This window comes from Sinocyclocheilus grahami, unplaced genomic scaffold, assembly GCF_001515645.1.
Source record: "Sinocyclocheilus grahami isolate Dianchi unplaced genomic scaffold, SAMN03320097.WGS_v1.1 scaffold1723.1, whole genome shotgun sequence".
Classification (NCBI taxonomy): Eukaryota; Metazoa; Chordata; class Actinopteri; order Cypriniformes; family Cyprinidae; genus Sinocyclocheilus; species Sinocyclocheilus grahami.
In genome coordinates this window covers 507-23,197 of record NW_015506902.1, presented here as the reverse complement: position 1 = coordinate 23,197, position 22,691 = coordinate 507, and the positions used below count along the sequence as shown (strand labels likewise).

The following is a 22,691-nucleotide window of genomic DNA, read 5'->3' as shown; positions in this document are numbered from 1 at the left end:
TGATAGAGGAGTTTGTCACTCTCTGGGCCAGCTAAATCAGTATTGGAGGCAAATTTCATCCTCACAAAGTTTATCACTAAAAAATACAAATGCACACAATAAGTGAACACACACAAGTCATGGAATGAGTTTTACAAGAGAGATAATTGAGATTCTTGACTTTTAGCAAGATACACTTCAAACTTCAGTGAAAACAAGGCTGTGCGACACAAAACTGTGTCAATTTAGGGTTAAACTGTTGTAAAGGAACACTTTTGCTCCTAAATGTCTGTGAACTTACGTTTGAAGCAGTTATCGTGTCTTCTACAAGTACAACACAAATGCAAATGTTTCCCCCTCACAGTGTATATGTGCGTGTATTTATTAATGTATTTAAATACATACCTGGAAAACCCCTATAGACTTCAACCTCACAGAGCGTAAGATACCTATCTCCAGGAACAATGATGTTCACGTAACGTCCCTCCATATCGGGACACGAGTAGCTGTGGGATGCTCCTATTGGAATACTAGTAATCATAGCACATCTAGAGAGAGTCAAAGAGATGATGGAAAACACACCAATCATTTCACACCGAATTAATGTAGACTGAAATAAAGCACCACACCGGCTTGTTGAGCAAATCTGGAAATATGGGATCTTATTCAAATGAACTAATGGCGGATATTTCTTGAACAGTACAGAATGGAACAGCGGGGAGCATAAATCTCATTTACATAATGATAATGTATAAAACTGGAGCAACGTTGTTAAGCAATGGAAACAAAAATAACTGCAAAAAAGCACAGCAGCGATTGCCCGCTCCCATAATGCACTGCAAATTACATAATTCTCTCAGACTATATCGCTAACAGTTTTAATATCTCATATTTCTAAGACTTTATATTCTCATAATTTTGAATTTATTCTCAAAATATTACGAATTTAATCTTGTATCTTTCATTTAACAATTAATTTTATTATTATGAGTATTATAATGAATTAATTAATTAATTTTAACATGCCACTAAAACACTCTCATGGCAATTCTGAACTATTTTTCATTTTGGTAAATTGGTGGCTAAGATGACTTCACATCAAATGACCACCATTAAAACAGTTCAGTTTACAGTTACGTGAGTAAATTACTCACATGGGATTGTTGTTGCCATTGTTTTCCAGGGAGTTTCCAATGCGAATCTCTGCTCCGTCGAGTCGTTCTGGACAGCAGTCGGCTCTGTTTGTGATGATCACAGTGCTAGTATAGTAATTATCCAGCAGATCTAGCCTCCACCATGGATTCGTCTCCGAATTTGTATGAGTACAAAATGACGCTGGACCCAGGGCGTGTTTTATTCCATCCATGGCACGATCAGCCCGATAGTATTCAAGTACAGAAGACTGAACAGCACGACCACTTAATTTCACGCTATCTAGAAAGTGTTCAAGCTCTATGTTAGGTTACATTTAAGCAAGTTAACATCAAATTAAGCAAGCAAGCATACACTACCAAGCAAAAGTTTGGAGTAATTCAGATATTCTAATGTATTTGAAAGAAGTCAAGTCTGCATTTATTTAATCAGAAATACAGTAAAAACAGCTTTACAATTTAATATAACTAAATAATAAGTTGTTTTCACAAAAGTATCAAGCAGTACAACTGATTTCAACATTGATACTATTCAGAAATGTTTCAACAAATCAGCATATTAGAATGATTTCATTCTAAACTGTATAAATATAAACTATATAATATATGTTAGGTCTGTCAAATGTGTAAACATTTTAATCTGATTAATTACACCATGTGGCGATTAATAATTCGAATTAATCACACATTAATTGTTGCATTATTGTGGTAAATGAGAAAAGCATCAAATAGACATTACAAAAAGTAGCTTTAGACAGAAAATGTTTTCATTTTCTTTTTTTCTTTTTTGGGTGAACTTTCCCCTTAATTATTTTTTTTATTAATACAAGTATTTTTATGTTCACATTTTTTTAATATGGAAATAGGATTTTTTTTTAATTTTTATAAAACAATACTCTAAATAAGAAACTGAAAACATTAATTCCTTCAATTTGTTCAGACGGCTGATTAATTCAGGAAAGAAGTAAATGGCTCTTTATGAAAGGGCCATTGAATGATTGGCTCCCATTCAGAAATGAATCACCAATGTGTCCGGCTTGGAGATGTAAAACAGTTCTGCTGTGGCTTTAATAGGTAAAATGCCTTGGCAAATTTGAGCAAAAACAGTCAATATTGTGTCTAAAATATAACAAGGTTCAGTTCTGATTTATTGAAGTGTTGTATAACATCAATTTCATATTTGCTATCCGGGACAAAAAAAGCACTGTGGAACTGAACACGCTGCTTGTTTGATATTTCTTTACACGATTTCATGCCCCTATAATGTCCTACAACATGAAGTGAGTTGTTGCCTTGCATCATGTTCATCACTGATCAACTGTATAGCTGTGTGGGACTTGAAGCGGTGTTGCAGAGTGCAGACCAATCGTGTATGACATCAAAGAACCGTGAGAGCTATAGAGAGCAGACGGATTCATATGCTTTTAAGTCACTCTCGTGGGACTGTTGTCATACACCAATCGGTCTGCGTAGCGAAGCTTAGGTTATGCATAGGTTTTCCATAAATAATTAATTAGATTAACACATTAAAATTACAGTCCTAATGTATATAAATTTGTAGGTGTCAAGAATTACCATTTCCATAGACTCTCACTTCACATAGAGAGAGCTGTTTTGAATCTCCAGGAATGACCACATTCAAATAACGGCCTTGCATTCCACCGCATGAGTAAGAGACTGATTGACCTGCTGGAATACCAGAAACTACTGCACATCTAGAGAGAGAGAAAGAGAGAGAGAGAGCTAAAAAACTTTATATAAATATGATTTATTATACAATTAGAATATAAAATATTAATCGTTTTGCATGAACTTAAGCAATATAATAGCAGCAAAAGTCTCAATCTCTTTTTTAAAATCCATTTACATCATATTGTGCAACATGTTCAAATATCCATTTTAAATTGTTACATTTATATAAGTAAAGGCAAATTTTTCGTCACTTGGGATTGTTGTTGCCGTTGTTCTCCAGGGAGTTTCCGATGCGAATCTCAGCTCCGTTAATTTGTTCAAAGCAGCAGTCCATCCTGTTAGTGACAGTCACTTCTTGAATGATTTGTAGATCCACCAGATCCAGCCTCCACCATGGGTTCATCTCGGTTTCAGTGTGAGTGCAGTACAAATCAATACCATCAATGGCATTGTTTGCCTGGAAGTAAAACGTAGATGACTGTACAGCCTTTCCCTTGATTGCAATATTCTCTGGAGAGTAAAACAAGACAATGTTATTATGTTTTATAATTCATCTGCACTTAATTGCATCATTAGAACATAATCAGAACATTACTTTCTTAGAAAATTATTAATAATCTACACTGCATTGGTTTCTTCAGATAACATTTCATTTTGATAATTTCAGCTACAGATTAAAGAAACTTGAAATACCTTGCAAGTTATTTGTCGTGGCGTGAATGGCAATGGTGCCTGTTGCAGAAATAAACAGCAATGGTTATATAGGCTGTGTAGAACAATTTCACGGTAAAGCATAACATGCACACCAAAGTTGCACAATCTTAAATTTATAATCTACTAATATTTCTATCACTTATAGTTGAGCATTCATGACAACAGAAACCTGATTATTATTGTTTTTTTTATAATGACCAACCAACTGTATATTATCATTTACAAATCAGTGTTCAAATATTAGTACACCAATACATACTTTAAAAAAATACTCTAAACAAAAATAAATAATCAGCTTATAGTGCATCTGTACAGATTAATTTGAATTTGGCCCTATATTAAAATTAAAACCAAACCTATGCTGGAGTTTAACCATTAACTCATGCAAAGGATTAATTTGCTTAAAACATTGTTTGAAAAAGGGATGATCAAGAACAACAAACAGAAGTGGCACAAGGAAAGGATGCACTGTTATTTTAGAAAATAGAAGATCTGTTGTTAGACCGTACTATATGGACTGAGCTGTCATAGTGATCTAAAACGTTTAATTACTGAGCGTAACAGCATAAGTTGTTGATTTTTTAATGGTTACTTTAACCATTGTAGCATTTGAGACCAAACCTTTTAGTTGTCCATCTAAGAGAAGACTTCTTTTTCATAGAAAACATTGTCTATTATTAGTAAAAGAGATACTCACCGAGAAGTGAAAACAGATATCCAGGAATGAACATGTTACTTTTAAGCAGGACTACAACCAGATTGAAGATCGCTTAAAATAAGAAGGAAGATGATTATCTGTCTTTAATTCCACCCTGCAATGACCAAACAAGGACACAAACTACGCTTGTTTTCTCTTTCTTATTTTGTTGGCTTAATTGGTTTCATGAGATGTTTTTCTTTACCTCTTCTCTCATCTGCTTTCTCTACCTGTCTGTATTTTTCTCTTTCCATCCCTTAACTCCACCCTCTTGAATCTGTCATCATTTTTGTCAGCCCTCTTGATGAGCTCAAGTGAAATTGGCCATGGCAAAAAGTCTCATCGTAAAGCATGTCTATGCAAACATGGATGGCCATTAGTCTATGAGGCCATTTCAGATGCAAAAGGCACTCATTTGTAAAGCAAAATGTGTCGTGACTGGGATTCTTGTTGTTGGTCAGCTTTAGTTTGTTTTAGGTTTATCAGATTTGGACGTGAGTGAAGTCCTGCATAAAAGGAAAATGTTCATGAACATCATAGTGAGTTGATTGTAAGAACTTGGTTACACTAGACTAGACTAATGAGAATTTTGACTTTTTATAGATCTCATTGGCATGTTGTGTCAAGGACAGGCGGTGGTCAGTCCCATTGCCCAGGGATGTGAAGGATGGCCCCGATTCTTTGGTCTTACTAATTTCCAGTCTGTGATAGAGGGCTCTGTCATGATCGCAACAGCACTACATTTTACCCACACACGATCCTTTATCCCCAATTTTCTGCTGTTTCCTACCCTTGGGTGCACACGAGGGCTAGGTTAATGTTACAGTTGCATACATAACATAGCATACACACATATCCACCCGATTACCGCATCCTACTTAAATATCCCACAATAAACACACACAGACATCAGATAAGGTTACATGTAAGCGTTTATTTAACTTATCTGCACATATTACGTATCGTTGTTCATTGTCTGTTTGTGTGGTGTCACAGTCCAGGTTACCGGAAGCAAATGGCAAACTCTGGTAATGGGCTAGAAAGTCACTGAATTCCCACGTTGCGCCTGCGCGATCGCTCCGGTAACTGGACCCTCTTAAATGTTGCCTGATCAGTCCAAGATGTGAATCCATGCTGGTTTTTAAGACTATTTTGCTAGTTACAGACGAGTAGGCCCTACAAGCAATATAAGTAAAATGTTCCCAAGCTTATTAAGAGAAGTAAACATCAGAACAAAGAAACAAATAAAATACAATATATTAAAGAATGTAATAGTCAAGCGCTTTTATGGCAGGCAGAGAGTAGGGATGGGCGATAGCACTTATTTTGTGTTCAATACGATACCGATACTTTTCAAGGCCAGTATCGTCGATATCGATTCAATACCTCTAAACTGAATTTTTAAATGATGAAATTTATTAAATTACTAAGAGTAAAATGGGTAATGATAACTTTATATTTGAAACACATTTTAACATTCAATATGCCTTAATTGTAATTTATTAGGTTATATGTTTGTTTACACATGGTTAAAACATGTTTACTGTAGTGGTAACCGTGGAAATCTACAAATACTATAGTTGAACTACGGTCACTTTAGTAAAACTTTGGTTCATTTTCATAAGGGACTGCCAGTGACAGGCTGTTGCATGCATAAAATGCAACCTTTTTATTTTGAAAGTGTATGATTTATATTAACATTACAGAATAGAACACGATCTTTCTATTTAAATAAATGTAATTGAACAAACTATGTAGGCTACAATTTAAATTAGTTTATTGTGAAATAACTCAAACATACAGTATATGTTTTTTTTCCTGTCCCCTGATAAGCATTGTTCTGGGCTGCCGTTGCCAAAAGCATCAATTCTTTCTTATGATATTTTGGGAAACGCAGCCCTGTTTGAATGAACTGTCAGAAGTGAGTAAATGCTCTCCGTGATTGATTGATTCTGTCTTGCAACATCTGCATGTGTTCAGATAAGCAGGAAAATAGTCCTATCCTACACAATTATTCGCTAACATGGGTTATTCGTCCAAGTCAATGCATATTGTACGCAATAATGTTTTATTAAATAAACAAAATCACTGGTAAATAAAACACACCTTAGTATCAATATTTTTGTTTGAGTATCGATACTTTCAATACTCGTGTGAGTATCGATATATCGATAATTCGGGATTGATACACCCATCCCTAGCAGAGAGTTACGGGTTCAAAACTTGGTACCAACAGGGATTGTAGGTAGAGGAGTGAATGACCAGCGCTCTCTTCCATCCTCAATACCACGACAGAGATTGTGGTATTGAGGTTCTTCCTTGAGCAAGAACCGAACCCTCAACTGCTCCCCGGGCGCCGCAGCAAAAAAATGGCTTCCCACTGCTCTGGGTGTGTATGTGTATGTGTGTGTGTGTGTGTGTGTGTGTGTGTGTGTGTGTGTGTGTGTGTTTGTTCACTACTCACTGCTGTGTGTCAAAACATCCTGTACGTTTCAGAACTCAAAATCGTCTCATTAGTAAATTAGCTAAAAACAGCTTATATTGAGGACAGTCTGGCAAAACGACAGTTTGTGGAATGTCAAGCCACCTTTATTTATATAGCGCTTTTAACTCTTTCCCTTCCATATTTTTTTTTAAAAGTTGCCAGCCACCGCCAGCGATTTTGATGATTTTCACTAAAATTTGATGGCCTCCATTATTTTTTGCTGTATGAATATTTGAATATGCTATACACCAAAATAAAGATCAGAGACTCAACTTTTAAACAAAATAAAAATCAGTTTTATTCTAGCTTAAAGCATTATGTTTTTATCAACACTTGAATATAGGTAGGTTTCATAAAAAAAATCTTAATTTTGAGCAAAAAGGTGAGAAAATCTCATTTTTATCAAAAACTACATCTGGATAATTTTCAGTACGATTATCAAAGCATAAATCCAGTAAATCGCTTCCATCAACACCTCCAAAGCTTGCACAGACATATACCACTTCCTGGATCAACATTTTACTCCGTAACATTATGCAGTTTTCATTTATATGCTGTCTATTGCTGATGATCGCATTGTTTTTCATATGCATCTGTTTACATAGGAGATCACTCGTTTCTCCTCCTGTTCACGTGTGTTTTTGTTTGGGAGGTTTTGTACTCATTCAGATGATGCGTAATAACGCCCCCGAGTGTATAACAGTGAAAACACGGAAAGCCCTAAAAACTCGTCTTTGGCGGAGAAGCATTTTCTTGTAAAGGACGAGATAACTCGTCAATGGCGAGGAAAGAGCAATACAGATTGTGTCAAAGCAGCTTTACCATATCAAATAGGAAAATAGTGTGTCAATAATAAAACGACAATAGTAAACACTCAATTTTCAATTAAAGGCAGTTCATCATTGAATTCAGTGATGTCATTGTCCAGCTCAGTTCAGTTTAAATAGTATCCGTGCAATCAAGTCGACGATATCGCTGGAAATTAAGTGTCCCCAACTAAGAGGCAACAGCGGCAAGGAACCCCACTGGTGACAGAAAAAAAAAACCTTGGGAGAAACCAGGCTTAGTCGAGGGGCCAGTTCTCCTCCGGCCAGATGAACCAGCAGGTTGTTCCATGCTGCAGCAACGTCAGATTGTGCAGAGGAATCATCTGATTCCCGTGATCTTGTCCCGATGGCCATCTAGGACAGGGTTTTTTAACCTTTTAGGACATGCGCCCACCCTAGTTTGTCTAATTTCACTCGTGTCTAGTTGTCCTGACATTAAGGGCTGTAAAGGTCATCTCTAGGTGCTGATCCACCATCTGGTCTGGATACGTACTGGATCCGGGTGACTGCAGTGACCATCTGATCTGGATACAGACTGGATCTGGTGGCTACGGTGACCTCTGAATAAATGTACCACTCTATGATGTAATAGTGTGGCTAAACACCACCTCCACATCACTGCTTGTTTAGCCCCACCCACTGATATGACACTGTGGAAAAACACAAAAAACGTCTCAGGTTACTTATGTAACCATGGTTCCCTGTAGGGAACGAGACAATGCGTCCTCTAGAGGTCGCTATGGGGAACGCCTCGTCGTGACCCGTGTCTGAAGCATACATTGAAAAAACACCAACTCGTTGGCCGGCGACATGCATGACGTCACTACCGGTGTGACTATAGTATAAATAGGCGCCGGGAGCACATATCATTCACTTCTTTGTCTGAAGCTTGCGTCCGCAGCATGGCAAGAAACCTAGAGGACGCAGTGTCTCGTTCCCTACTCAGGGAACCATGGTTACATAAGTAACCTGAGACGTTCCCTTTCATGGGAACTTCGAACTGCGTCCTCTAGGGGGTCGCTATGGGGAATGGTATACCCACGCCACCATGCTGAGGGGAGTGCATGACAGAACCATGGTGAGCACTAAGTACCAACTCTACCATATTGCTATTGGAGTCACCCCTGGGACTTTAGACGGCTGTCAGTGACGTTATTCCCTACGGCCAAAGGCCTAGGCTACAAAAATACTTACTTGTTAGGGCCAGACTCCTGGGCCCGGGGTAGAGCTCAAGGCTTGGAATCAGAAACAGATTCCTTTAAGGGAATACGACCAAGAGCCTAGAATCATACTAGTCTTGGTCTGTCACACAGGGGCTACCGCACGTTTCTCTTTGTATGTGCTGAAGAAACTGTCTCAACAGACCCTTAGTAGCAACACCCTGTTAAGTAGGTATCCAGAGGATACATAGGAGGAGTGGTGCCCAAGGAAGTGCAGATATTGTGCAGATATTGTGTGATGATGCATTTGTAATGAGGATTTGCATTTGACTTAAATTTAGCTGTTCAGATGTGTGCAGCGCATTTTATGGAGGACTGTTTCCTGAACCTGGGAGAGTAGACTACAATGCCGGCAGTTCTGACTCAAAGACTGTATACTGTCTTTTTACGCGTTTGCGTTGCATCGCGCCGCGTAAACATAAATCCATGTCTGCATTTGTGATCGGAGAAATGACAAACAACAAACACTACTCTACACTGCCCAAAACTCGCATTTGAATCGTCAGTGGCGAATCCTTTAAATATAAAAAAATATATTATTATTGGCTCAGCGGCCTAGTAAATGTCCTCACTTACATCTTCCACTATGACATGAATAATAGCTAGTCAGTTTACCAGCGTATATATTTTTGTTTCGGAGAGATTCCCACAGCGGGCGGAACTTGTCATAAAATTAGTGATAACAAGGCCCGCCCATTTACAAGGCCCTGCCCAATTTTTCTGTCAGTCGAAATTACTCCCCCATTGATTTCCTATTGCTTGGCCCTCTGTAATTTCATAGCTGGACCGCCAATCACAGAGCAGCAAATGCTAGGTGGAAACATTCAATTATGGAGAAAATGGGTGGTGTTCATAAGTCCATTCACTGAATATGCAGATGTGAAGTTTTTTTTGTTTGTTTGTTTTCACAGAAGTTGTATTTTATTTAGATGATGTTTGTCAAATTATGAATTGCTTAAATAATATTAGTAATACTTATTTTTATATTAAAAATATTATATTTTAAAACATTTATTTAAAATAACTTTTTTTTTACAATAAGAGGGCCCTGACGGTACCCCACTGGCTTAAATACACCATACATCTTATTGTATAAAAGTTTTCACCCCCTCAATGAAAGTCTATGGGATTTTAGGTTGTTTTGATAGTCTGGTTTATGAAAACCGTAAGCCGGATCAGATAGAAAAGATATAGCAACCCGAGTCAAACCAGTCTGAAGGTCTGGGCCGAGTTTGGTGGTTGTAGCTTTAAAAGTCTAGGAGGAGACATTTTAAAATTTGGGCTCAGAAGAAGAAGAAAAAGAAGAAGAAGACGAGCCAACTTAATAATAAAAAGTCAATTTATGACCCCTTTAAAGCCGTTGACCAGTGTGAGATAAATTGTGTAAATCAAATGTGTGAACCCCTTCAGCCTTTACTTCTCTGAAAACCTTCTGATTTGATTTTCATGAAAAACAACATTTTGCATATAGCTATATGAGTGTTTTTTTCAGAAAATGAGTTAGTGATTAGGAATGCAAATATGGGTGCTTAGGCAAATAAAACTAAACACTAATTACAGAAAAGCACTAAACATTCATTCTGCATGTTATAGGTTCCAAGTTGATGCAAAATAAAACCATCTGAAAAAATAAATCAATCTAATAAATCATCTATTATGATATTGCGTTTTAATAAATACATTATGCATAATTATACATTGATAATTTGAGCAAGTAAATGGACAGTTTTAATTGTCTCTTACCAGCTTTCACTGCTTGAACTAGTGGACTTCCTGTAGAAAGATCAAAGCCACATAGGTTGATTTACAGTAAACCATTACCACATAAAAAAAAATAAAAAAAAAACATGCTATAACATTTATACTACATAAATTAGACATTAGATTTATGCACTACAGTAAGAGAAACTGGTACACTATTTACTTTTTTTTCAACTGCTTCTTCTTGAACTGTGAAAATCCCTGTAGAAAAAAAGGGATGCACTGTGTTTCACAGATTGACAGATTTATACTCCGATAGCACACACAAAACTACTCAAGTTAGACACATTTACATGTGGCTTTACCCAGTAAGAGAAACAGGTACTTACATTTCTAAGGGAGAAAAACAGAAAGACTAATAAAGGAATAGTAAAGGAATAATACAAATCTTTATTGCCATTGTTTTTGATGCCATTTATTGTTTATGATTAAACATTTTTTTGGGAAAAAAATCACTGTAGCATACATTCAGTCAAAGAAACGTTTAGGGCAAATGACGTGATGACGTGCTGGAATAAAACAATTTCTACGGATGCTTCCACATAGACCTCGAACATTCACGCACCGAAAATGTGAATGTTTTTTTTTCTAACCAGTCCGACAAATCTTTTCAGTTTCACAAAGCGAAAACACGAGCCGTCCAATAAGATTTGAGCTAGGATCACATGACCTGGAGGAGCTGCTGTAACTCAAATAGGCAAGAGTGGTGGCGTTTTCGAAAACCAGTGTAAACAAACACAGAAGAAGAGTATCCCGGATAAGAAAAGAGAGTGGATGCTGAGTTCTTGTTTTCGTTGGTACTTGAGAACAGATTTATTCTAACATGTTCTTCATACAGAATGACATTTCTATTAATTGTTCACTGAATTATGTGATCTGTAGAGCATCGTCCGTTTTCTTCCACATGTGCGAGTGTTATGAGTCAGAGCGCGTTTTATATTATACATAATATATATTTTCTGTATGTGTTTTGTATGCAGCTCGTGGTATTTTTATAGCAATAAAGGATGTTTATGACAAATATTAGCAGTGTAGGGTTATTAAACATACAAAGAGTGCATGTGTCTGCTTACTAATCAAAATCAACTATAGATCTCAATTGGAAGTTATTACAAGCACTCGGGGAAAAACTTGGAACAGCTTCTGAATACAGTGGAAATCGAACTCATGGTTTTCAAAAAATGGTTTGATGATAATAGACTTTCACTGAATTTAAGTAAAACTAAATTTATAATATTTAGTAATCGACAAAGTAACAATAAAATTAAATTAAGGATTAACAATGAGGAAATAGAAAGAGTGTATGAAAATAAATTTTTGGGTGTTATAATTGATCATAAATTATGTTGGAAACCACACATTAACCATGTAAAAACAAAAATGTCCAAATCCATTGCAATATTAAATAGAATAGAACGAAAAAACTTTATATATATATATTGTATTGTGCGCTCATAGTTCCATACATTACTTATTGTGTGGAGGTGTGGGGTCATACTTATAAAACCAATATAAATTCAATATATATTTTACAAAAGAAAGCAATTAGGATTGTTAAAAGGGTTGATTATTACGAACCAACAAACAAATTGTTTATTAATTTACGTGCTTTAAAATTTGTCGATTTAGTTGATTTATGTACATCACAGATAATGTTCAAAGTTTATAATAATTTACTTCCAAATTGTATTCAGAGGCTGTTCAAAATAAGAGAAAGTCAGTATAATCTAAGAGGATTGTATATGTTTAAAAAAGTAAGGGCAAGAACTAATGCAAAAAGTAGGTGTTTATCTGTTAAAGGGGTAAATCTATGGAATACTTGTGATAAGGAATTCAAATGATGTAATTCAAGAACATGTATAAAAATAAGGTGTTAAATAATTATATGACTCAGTATCAATAATTGTGAATGTAATGTCACAATATTGAAGTAATAGCTGGAATGTGTATTTTTTGTTATGTTGTTTTGAATTATGTATGTACATTTGGGGTAATGTTTTTGTAACATGTTTATCTTGTATTTTTTAATGAAAAGTGTCGCTCATCAGTTAACTGTGTATAAAGGGTAGGCATAATAAGCAAGGCTTCAGCCTACACCTTTTTCGGTAATTATGTTTATTTATTTATTTATTTTGTGAAAAGTTGTCTGTGAGGACCGAAATAAAATGATTGATTGATTGATTGATTGATTGTTTAACCTCATAACCCGCACATGTTTAGGCGTGTCTGTGCCTAATTTAATTCATTAATTAATTCATTTTAATTCATTATTTTAATTACCTTTGTTTAATAAAAATATGCAATCAACTATCATAAACTATATACTATATAATTTCATCCATGTTCTGAGCTTGATTTTGAAATCAATAGGCCAGAGAGGAAAGGGTTAACATAAATGCTGAAGGACCGGCCATTTAAACATGTACAAAGTGAACGCAGTACTTACGTTTCATCGCCACTGTTGCCAACTCTCGCGAGACAAATAAGCAACCGCAGCTTCAAAAATAAGCCTAAAACAAGCGCAATATTTTTTTATATATTATTTATTATCAATTATTTATTACCAATAAATGAGCCTGCACGTTTCATCGCCACTGTTGCCAACTCTCGCGAGACAAATAAGCAACCGCAGCTTCAAAAATAAGCCTAAAACAAGCGCAATATTTTTTTATATATTATTTATTATCAATTATTTATTACCAATAAATGAGCCTGCAACATATTAAACTGAAACTACCCTTTTATCTGAAAAGCTATTGTTAGTTTACAAAAATCAGCAAACTGCAACAAAGCAGGAATAAAACTAATCTCCAATCACCTGTGAGCAGAAGAGGATTGGAGAGATGGAAAAGGAGAAAAATACAAGAGCTTCAAAGGGGAGCTGTAACATAGCCACATATTTATAGCCTACTAAAATATTGGCTACTCGAACCAAATCTACTCTTCGTATTAGTATAGGCCTACTTCTTTTTTCTTTTTCTTTTTTTACAGCCCGTGATAATTAATACATTACAAAAACATTGTAAAAATAAAAATTAGGCTACCATATAAAGGTATGGTATCATCCCACTCCTCTACACCTACTGCTATAATCGCTTGGATTACAATGTCACGCACCTTCTTTTTTAACGTGATTTTTTTTCTACCCCTCATTGAAGAAAAATCACGTTCAAAAAGAAGGCGTGTGCAGAGGGGGCAAAATATTTGACAAATTACGCTACAGCACTTATATTTTTTTGGCTATTGGCTATTAACTGTGAGCAGACAGGTCAATTGTCAAATCAATGCATTGGAGAATACAGTGAACATAAATTAAAAGAAACTAAGTTGCTTGTCAATTTTTCCTAACAAGCAACCATATTTTTTCAAATAAGCCCAAAAAACCACGACCTGGGATTTTTTCACGCAACTTTACAAAAAAAGAAGCCCAAAGTCACGTATAATACGCGAACTTGGCAACTCTGTTCATCACCTATAGTTCTGGTCAGCTCGGACTATTCCAAGAAACACCAGCACACATTTCAAGGTAAGGGTCCACTCTTCAAAATGCATCCCACTTTTTAATCCAAAACAACGAAAAAATGGGGGAAAAAACGAAAGATCCTCTTTTGTTTACATGAGCGATTCGAGTTATAGTTATCGATGGCGTCCATTTTCAAAGAAATATCAATTTTAATTCGCATTGAAACGCCATGTATTTCCCATAAAATAGTCTCTTCCGAGCAAAATGAGCCCTACCCCGTCTCTCTCCTTCAATCACAGGCGATGTTATAACCCAGAACAGAGACGGAGTCGCTGACAGGCTTAGCGTGGTGCCATTCTCCACACCTCAGTTTTTGACTGTTTTAAGCCAGCCAATGCCTAGCCAGCAAAGTTTTGATGGATGGAAGTGTTAGCCAACCACAAGGACGTTTACAGTGATTGACAGTTTGTGTAGTTTACGTAAGCAGGTTTGAAGAATACCTGTGCGCAAAGTTAGTGTGTGTTCGTGCGCTCTCGTCTGTACCCACGCTGTGTATACAGAACGGCGAGTATTTATCGGCGAATGTTTAGGGCAAAGTCAAAAATATTTTGTTATCATGATATTGTGTTGCACTGTAGCATAAATTTAGACAAAGTAATTGTGTGAACTTTTAGGGGAAGTTTGAAAACACTATGTTATCATGGTACACAAAATCTGAATCACAAAATAATATTTATTTATTTATTTGTTTGTTTGTTATTCTCAAAGATTGACAGAAATGATTGTTTTCTAGAAAAAAATAATTTGTGCGTAACATGAAAGATTTTTTCCTTTTTAATTTTTTTTTTCAATGCCAGTAATATCTAGGAATGTATCAATTCACTTAACTCACGATGCGATACGATTCATGATACTGATTTCACAATATGATTTTCTCACAATTTGTTTTCTTTACAAAATTAGATTTAAGACAAATTATAATTGAAAAGGTCTCCTTTTATTATTGCTTGGACAAAATGCTGAACATTTCTTTGTGAAATTGAAATATGCCAAATAATAAAACTAAATTGAAATTTTAAAACAAACCCCAAATCAAATAAATAAATACATAAATAACACAAATAAAATAAATCTGTTCATATAAACAAACTAAGGCTTTGTCTGTGCTCTTTCCATTTAAAATTAGAGACAAACACTGTATTTTAATCACAATCCAAAAAAGATGCTACATACATGCAACATCAGCAGTTTTTAATCTAAATTAGATTGTATAATCATATCATTTTACTCGTGGTGCATCATTACATCCCTAGTAATATCTGTTTCTAGAATCTTCGTTCATACATAACATTAGGCATAATTCACATGTTCTGCCTGTAATTCTTTAATAATGTTGCAGCTCAGGGGGGCCAGTCGTGGCCTAATGGTTAGAGAGGCCAAGACTGGCCAAAGGTTACGGGTTCAAAGCTTGGTACCAGCAGGGATTGTAGGTAGAGGAGTGAATGACCAGCGCTCTCTTCCATCCTCAATACCACGACAGAGATTGTGGTATTGAGGTTCTTCCTTGAGCAAGAACCGAACCCTCAACTGCTCCCCGGGCGCTGCAGCAAAAAATGGCTGCCCACTGCTCTCTGTGTGTGTGTGTGTGTGTGTGTGTGTGTGTGTGTCTGTTCACTACTCACTGCTGTGTGTGTGCACTTGGATGGGTGAGCACAAATTCCAAGTATGGGTTACATAGTTCAATGTAATACTTTTTATTTTAAAAACTACATTTCAACAAAATAACATTATATACCACAGGACTGTCATTTGTATGCATTTATCATACATTTTGTTAATATGTGAATTTCTGATGCTGCACTACATCAGAGAAAGCTGAAATTGCTGCACGCGTGAATGCATGTGCATGTGTTTGTGTGTATCCAGCAATAAGTGTGCCAATATGTCTGTAATATTGAATACAGCCGCGGTCGCTGTTTGTGACTGCTGCCTGCCACGGACTTATATGGCAGCAGCATCTCCGATAGCTGTCTCTGTTTGTTTGCATATTTGTCATACTTAAAAGATTCAGATCATCAAACAAATTTTAATATTACACAAAGATAATGCAAGTAAATACAAAATGCAGTTTTTAAATGATGATTTCATTTAAGGGAAAAAAGCTGTCCAAACCTACCTGGCCCTATGTTCAAGTTCAAGTTTATTTCTAAAGCGCATTTAAAAACAGCTAAAAGCCGACCAAAGTGCTGTGCACTCTACAAATACAATAAGTAAAATATTAATAGCATAATGTCAAATACACATAACATGACTATAATGAAATCAATTAATAAACGCCAAAGTAAAAAGATGAGTTTTTAAACAAGATTTAAACAGGTAGAGTGGAGGCCATTCTAATATGAGATGGTAAGTTGTTCCAGAGAGTAGGACCAGCCACTTCAAACGCTTTTTTCCTCTCGTCTTTAGACGAGTGCGAGGGATCTGGAGGAGAAGTTTTTCCTCGGATCGTAATCGTCTTGTGGGGATGTAGGGATGAAGTAGGTTTGTAAAATAAGGCGGAGCTAAATTGATCAATGATTTGTAGACAAATAGAATCATTTTAAACTCAATTCTGTACTGAACAGGCAGCCAATGCAGGGATCTCAGAATGGGTGTAAAATGATCAAATATTTTACACCCCTTCAGAAATCTAGCTGTTGACCAGTTATAATTTGTGGTAATATTTTTATTTTTATCAAAAAAGTGTATTTATTTATTTATTGTAAGTTTTATTTATTTGTTTGTTTGTAATACTACTACTACTAATAATAATAATAATAATAATGACAAACAAACAAAACTTACAGTAAATACTACACATAAAAAAGTAGTACTATAGTTAGACAATGTTAACCACAAATTATATATGGATTTTGCTACACAAACCATAGTTTAACCATGGTGTTTCTAGTAAAACTGTGGTTATACAAATAGCAATCAATTTGCCAAAAATCATGGTTACTACACTTTTACTATGATAAAACCATGGTTAATTTTCATAAGGGAAGTTACTGTTACATGCTCTTAACTTGTTCAAGTGCATCACCTGATGGCGGAAGCCGTACAACACATTCACAAATAGGTTAATATAGATGTGCAGTCCGTCCAGAAGATGTTTTGACAAGCAGAATATGCATCTTTATTTTAAATATGAATAAAATAACTTTATTTTTAAATGTATTATTCGTTCCATATGTACAGCCAGTACTGCTGCAGTTAGTTCCATTCTGGGCACAGTGGTTTGTTTTAATGGTGCCACTCTAGACTTTCCCATTATAAAGAAAGTATAAATGTGATTCAGTGAATTTGTTATTTGCAGGTATGTGACACAGCCATAGCCACTTTCACACGCATCACTGAAGTGGTGTAGTTGTGCAGACCTGATGGGACCAAAATTCTTTGGTGTGATGCATCGGTCAATCTTGAGAGATTTAAATCGTCAACCACATATTTTTTCAAAAGGGTGCTAAACAGTTTGGAAGCAGATCTCTTAGAAGTGGTGAACGCCTCACTTCTTTCTGGGACTTTTCCAAACTCCCTGAAAACTGCAGTTGTTAAAACCCTTCTGAAAAAGAGCAATCTTGATAACACCATATTGAGCAACTATAGACCAATATCAAATCTTCCTTTTATAGGCAAGATTATTGAAAAGGTAGTCTTTAATCAGCTGAACAAATACTTAAACTCAAATGGACACCTGGACAATTTTCAATCTGGTTTCCGATCACAGCACAGAGACAGCGCTCATTAAGATAGTAAATGATATTCATTTAAATTCTGAATCTGGCAAAATATCAGTGCTGGTACTACTAGATCTCAGTGCTGCGTTTGATACTAAACTCATCTGTTTAGCTGTGCATTTACTGAATGAACACTGCGCAATGTCCGAACTGATTGCATTATATATATTTTATGTATAATCATTTTCTATTCTTAACTGTTTTAAATTCATTTTAAACATCTTAAATCAAATTGTAAATCATTTTCAATGTTTTAAATTCCTTGTTTTATTGTTGTGATTATTTTTTTTTATTATTATTTGATTTATTTTATGTAAAGCACTTTGAATTACCATTGTGTATGAAATGTGCTATATAAATAAACTTGCCTAGCCTTGCCTTGCCTAGAGGTTATTGCAAAGTGGAACGTGGGTGGAAAAAGGAAACAGAATTTTTTTTTAAATTGTTGTTAGAAAACTTAAAACACAGTAATTTGAATCGATATTGTGTTTATTGGAAGCACAAGTACCATGCAGACATATGAAAAAGTATAAACAACATGCAGACTGTACAAATTGTTGTCCAGGGCAGGCACTTAAAGCTACATTTGTAGAAGACTTGGAATATAGTGCACAAATTGCTTGGAATCTTGATAGCTGTTAAAACATTGTTTTGTGTAATGGAACTATTTTCACGAGGTATTCATGAATTTTGTACTTATCAAAGTATGTTACAGGTTCTGATACTAACCACTTAATTAATGAACAGTGAAATACAAATAATCAGTCGTGCTTTATTTAGCACACCACTGTGGTGATTTGTGATAACTTGATGAGAGAATGAAAGACGTCTATACTAATCATTTAAATTCTGAAAATTAACTTAAAATTATTAATAACGTTTTTGTAGAATATGCATGTTAATTTATTGGCTGGATTATATTTATTTACTGTATTTTTGCAATTTTTATTTAAGCAGAATCAATGTGGAAACTTTCTTTTCCCTCTGAAGACATTTTGTGCATCCAGGTTAATGGATTTTTTGACACGGACCTGTAAAGGAGGTATATTCAGACTCTCATATAATTATGTCTAGTCTTAACCAAATAATATATTCTTCAAGAGTTGGGTTGTGTAAATGTGCTTACCTTGCTCTACGCCCTGTTTCACCTCTCGCTGGGGAGGTTTTGTCCAGGACAGTTTGACATTGGTGATCCCTCTTACATCCAGAGCAGACTGCAACTAAAAAACATCAAGCGGTGTTACATTTTTCTTGATATTTTCAGATGAGTTTCTTAGTACTTTTTAAACATGCTGTATCGGAAATATATTTCTCCAAATAAAGAGCATTTATGAAACTAATCTGCAAAGCAGCTGATTTCCGCAACCGACAGCTAGTATAAAGTGTCTTTTCTTAATTTCATGCTTTTAGGTTTTACTTTTATATTTAGCAAAAAATAAATAAATTAACCTGATAGAGGAGTTTGTCACTCTCTGGGCTAGCTAAATCAGTATTGGAGTCAAATTTCATCCTCACAAAGTTTTTTAGCACTGAAAAAACACAAATGCAATAAGTGAATACAAGACATGGAATGAGTTTTACAAGAGAAATAAATGTGATTCTGGACTTTTGTCTAGATAGAAATCAAACTTAAGTGAAAACAAGGCTGTGAGACAGAACTGTGTTCAGAGTTATACTGTTGTAAAGGGAAACTTTTGCTTCTAAATGTCTGAGAACTTTTGTTGAAGCAGTTATTGTGTCTGTCGTTTACAAGTACAACACAAATGCATATTTCTACCTCATAGTGTATGTTTTTATTAATGTATTTAAATACATCGTGAATTACCTGGAAAACCCCTATAGACTTCAACCTCACAGAGAGTAACAGCCTTACTATCTCCAGGAATAATGATGTTCACGTAACGTCCCTCCATATCATGACATGAGTAGCTGTAGGACTCTCCTTTTGGAATACTAGCAATCACAGCACAACTAGAGAGAGTCAAATAGATGATGGAAAACAAAACAATAATTTCACACCCAATTAATGTAGACTGAAATTAAGCACCACAATGGCTTGTTGAGCAAATCTGGACCTTATATCTACCTTCAAATTAAATAGTAATGCATATTTCTGTACAGTACAGAATGCAACAGCAGGGGTGCAAAAATCTCTTTTACATAATCATAACATATAAAACTGGAGCTCCATTGTTAAGCAATGGAGACAAAAATAACTGCAAAAGCACAACAGTGATGGGTTTTAGTCTCAGGTCCGGAAGGGATTGTCAGTGTGGGGAGTGAATAACCAGCGCTCTCTCCACCCTCAATACTACGACTGAGGTGAGACCCTTGAGCAAGGCACCACACCTCCAACTGCCACTGCTCCGGGTGTGTGTGTGTGTGTGTGTGTGTGTTTCACTACTCACTGATGTGTGTGTGTGCACTTGGATGGGTTAAATACAGAGCAAAAATTCCACACGTCATGTCCTTTCCTTTCCTTTCGCTCTACTGTTTATTTAATTGCTTCTAATGTTCATTTCTGTTTATTTCATGCTTTAACTAGTAGTAAAGTGGAAGAAACACTTTTGTATGTCATTGATACAATTGTTTGTATGTCATGATAATATTTAATTTATAGATACGATTGAATTTATAGATTGAACTTATAACTTATAGATGAAATTTATCTTAAAAGATTAGTCCATACTTAAACGAGTGTGCAGTTATAATTTCATTTTAAAATTGAACTTATAACACAAAGTCTCAGCTTTCATTAAACGTAACAGTACAAAGCTTATCTCAAATTTCTATGACTTTATATTCTCCTAATTTTCACTTGATTCTCATATTGCTACGACTTTATTCTCATAATTTTAAATTTATTCTCAAAATATTACAAATTTATTCTCGTAATTTAGATTTCATTCTTGTAAATTTGACTTTATTCTCAAAATATTACGACTTTAATCTCGTATTTATTTATTTAATGTGGCACTAAAAACTGCCATAGATTATCCAACACCCGCTCATGGCAATTCGTAACTATTTAAAATTTTTGGAAAAAGTACAACTTCACATAAAATCCCCACTTCTTAAAAAAAAGTTACGTTTACAGTTACGTGAGTAACTTTCTTACATGGGATTGTTGTTGCCATTGTTTTCCAGGGAGTTTCCAATGTGAATTTCTGCTCCGTCGGGTCGTTCTGGACAGCAGTCAGCTCTGTTTGTGATGGTCACTGTACTAATATAGTAATTATCCATCAGATCTAGCCTCCACCACGGATTTGTCTCAAAATTTGTATGAGTACAAAATGAGGCTGCACCCGGAGCGTGTTTTATTCCATCAATGGCTTGATCAGCACGGTAGTATTCCCGGCATTACCCCGTAATTTCACGCTATCTGGAAAGTAATCAAGCTTCATGTTAGGTTACATTTTAGGCAAGTAAACATACAAATTTAAGCAAGCAAGCAAGCATACACAAGCAAGCAAAACATTTGAATAGTTCAGATCTTCTAATGTATTTGGAAGAAGTCAAGGCTACATTTATTCATTTATATGATCAAAAATTCAGTAAAAACAGCATTCAAATTTAATATAACTGAATAAAAAGTAAAAATATGAAGCAGCACAACTGATTTTAGCATTTGTAATAATCAGAACTGTTTCAGCAAATCAGCATATTAGAATGATTTCATTATTCTAAACCAAGGGTGTCAAACTCGGTTCCTGGAGGTCCCCAGCCCTGCAGAGTTTAATTCCAACCCTGCTCCAACACACATATCAATCTAGTTTTCAAATACAGTAAGCCTGAAAGACCTGATTAGCTGGATCAGGTGTGTTTAATTAGGGTTGGCGCGAAACTCTGCAGGGCTGTGGCCCTCCAGGAATTGAGTTTGACACCCCTGTTCTAAACTATATAAATATAAACTATATAATAATAAAACGTTTAATCTGATTAATTATATGATATGGCAATTATTATGTTCTAATTAATTATTTTTCTAATTAATCAGCGGTGCACACACGCATTGTTGTGTTAAATGAGAAAAGCATCAAATAGAGTAGACTTTACAAAAAAAGTAACTTTAGAAAGAATTAAATTTTTACATTTTATGGGTGAACTTTCTATTTATTATTGTTTTTTATTAATATGGATATATAATTTTCAGATTTTTTTTTAATTAACATGGAAATATGATTTTTATTTATTTATTTATTTTAATGAAGTGATACTCTAAATAACACACACATCCTGATTTTGCTGAGTTAGATGTGTTCCTAGGTCAACATATTTTGTTGACCCTGGAACAACATTTTAAGACAAAAATTTAGTCTTGACCATATCCCTACACCTAAACCTAAACTTAACCATGAGTAATCCCTAAAATCTGAGGAAATGATAGATGAATGACACTGATGTACAAGCAGCAAACACTGATTGTTAGCCTAAACTTCGCAAAAACTATAAACTGGTTCTTCAAATCTGATTGGTTAATCACAATGTTGTTCCAGGGTCAACAAAGATGTTGATCCAGGAACATGTCACACCTGGTAAAATCAGGTTCTACAAATAACTCACTGAAACTGCCAGTAGATGTCGGTAAATGTCTTAAGTAATTCATTGAGTCATTAATTATTTTGATTCATTCAAATGGCTGATCTTTAAATGGGTCTCTTTATGAATGGGCCATTGAATCATTGGTTCACCCGATTCATTCCAATGTGGTTTCATTCAGAAATGAATCACTGCTGTGTGTTGCTCATTGACGCACAACAGTTCTGCTGTAGCTTTGATAAGTAATATTTGCGTTTGCATATTTGAGCAAAAACAGACAATATTGGTGTCTAAAATATAGTGTGTTCAATGCACAAGATCAAAGTACAGCTAGAGCGATAGAGAGCTGATGGCTTATATTTCGAATTGCTCTCGCGGGACTTT

The 22,691-nt window shown here is 35.3% G+C and overlaps 1 long non-coding RNA gene across 1 annotated transcript; it reads right to left on the bottom strand.

Annotated features, from left to right (window-relative positions):
• On the bottom strand, positions 1-1,266 carry LOC107572248 (uncharacterized). Its single transcript, XR_001607306.1, has 3 exons — positions 1,134-1,266; positions 385-527; positions 1-76 (listed from the first exon to the last, which is right to left on the bottom strand). It is a non-coding gene; the product is annotated as an uncharacterized lncRNA (long non-coding RNA).
• Between the last annotated feature and the right edge of the window lie 21,425 nt (positions 1,267-22,691).